The sequence below is a fragment of the Pleurodeles waltl genome, chromosome 6, assembly GCF_031143425.1.
Source record: "Pleurodeles waltl isolate 20211129_DDA chromosome 6, aPleWal1.hap1.20221129, whole genome shotgun sequence".
NCBI classification, from domain to species: domain Eukaryota; kingdom Metazoa; phylum Chordata; class Amphibia; order Caudata; family Salamandridae; genus Pleurodeles; species Pleurodeles waltl.
The window spans coordinates 369,041,416-369,043,080 of record NC_090445.1 but is presented as its reverse complement, the minus strand read 5'-3'; positions in this window follow the sequence as shown (position 1 = coordinate 369,043,080).

Genomic DNA, 1,665 nt, shown 5'->3' with positions numbered 1-1,665 from the left:
TTTGAATAATAAAAGCAATCACTGTAAAGCAATGGAAGTGGATTAACATATTGATCACATAACCTCTCACACCAGATACATCTACACAGAAAAGACTGAAACTCATATACTCTGAATGAGATAATAGTGTCTATAAATAGCAATTTGATGTAGCATGAGTTCTACTCATGTAAAGGTGCACGGTCCACCTGAAAGGTTTGCTGGAATTTAAGAGTTCCACATGAAAAAACACACAGACAGTTAACTGCTAAGGTTGCTTAGTTCCAGTGGAAGAACGTAATCAAACAAGCTGAACTTGAATTGAAGGCGCCAGTTGCGCAAAATGGATCCATGGGGTCTGTACTTTAATCAATCAGGTTCAGGTTGGGGGTTCGGTCCCTTCCCCGACCCCACATGCAGACACCCGAAGGGAGACCACACAACACACTCGTGGTCAGTGGCGAAACGTGGTAGGATCTGCAAAAGAAAAAAGTATGACTTTTCTTGCAAATAACATTTGTCATCTGAAATGTGCCCTTCCTCCTTTCCCTGTTTTAAAATCAGCAGGACGTTTTTGGGGCCCTTTGTTATGATTTCTGCAGGTTCTGGAGGGTCACCTGGGGCTTCAACCCACACTTCAGCACTGAGGTTTTTATCTGCTGCACCACAGCTTCCCTTTCCTTGCACTGTCAGAAGGGCTGGGGCAGACTCCTTCTTTACCAAACCTCCATTCACTGCACTTTTGACAAGTTGGGCCATTCTGTCTCCAATTTTTATAAATGAATCAGATTATTTTCTAGGTATCCACATAATTTTAATTTCTCCTTGGTAATCTGCAGGAATCACTCCCCCTAAAACCTGATCAATTCGCCATATCTGTCCTGGTAACTTTCCTCTCCCCAACTGATCTTTGACTGTTTGTGGGACAGATTGCTCTTGTGCGTGCTGCACAGTTTTTATCAAATCTAGGGGAATATGCATCTCTCTAATCTCTGCCCACCTGTAAGTGGCTTTTTCTCCCAGCTGTCCACATTTCTGGTACACCCACTTAGCCATCCCCACTAAGTCAGAATTTTGGGTGGACGCTTCAGACTCTGAATTTTTCTCTTTAACATCTGCAAGGGAATTGAACCAGTTATGTTCAAGCCATGGGGAAAACCAAACGGCTAAACCATTGGCAGTGAACCAAGATTCAGTGTAAAAATGACACATCTCAAGCAGCTCTTGCTTTAAAGTCTGACACACATTGTACAACACTGTTCCTTCTCCTGTGCTAGACAACCACTTTTCAGTCATTGAATCATTAGTCAAACAAACATGCTTTTTATCCTCATGGGACATGAATTCAAATGGTGCACTCAATTTCACTGGTGACTCTTTTACCTGTGGTACTCCCTGCACCCTCTCCACATCCTGAAAAGGGGCTTGTGACACCTGTTCATGTAGGGCTGCAGTGACTCTAGCCCTTTCTTGCGTGTACCAGATCCAGTGTATGATACTGGCATTCTGTACCTGTCCTAAACTATGAGATTTAGGTGAATTCATCACCCACTGCATGCTTGATATTTCAGTGTCCATACTCCAAAGTTCCAGGGGCACTCTTGTCCTCCCCTGTTCCTTATTTACATGTAAATCAGTGGTTCCCTCTTGCACTGCGCAGAAACCTAAAGTCTGAATTATTTCATT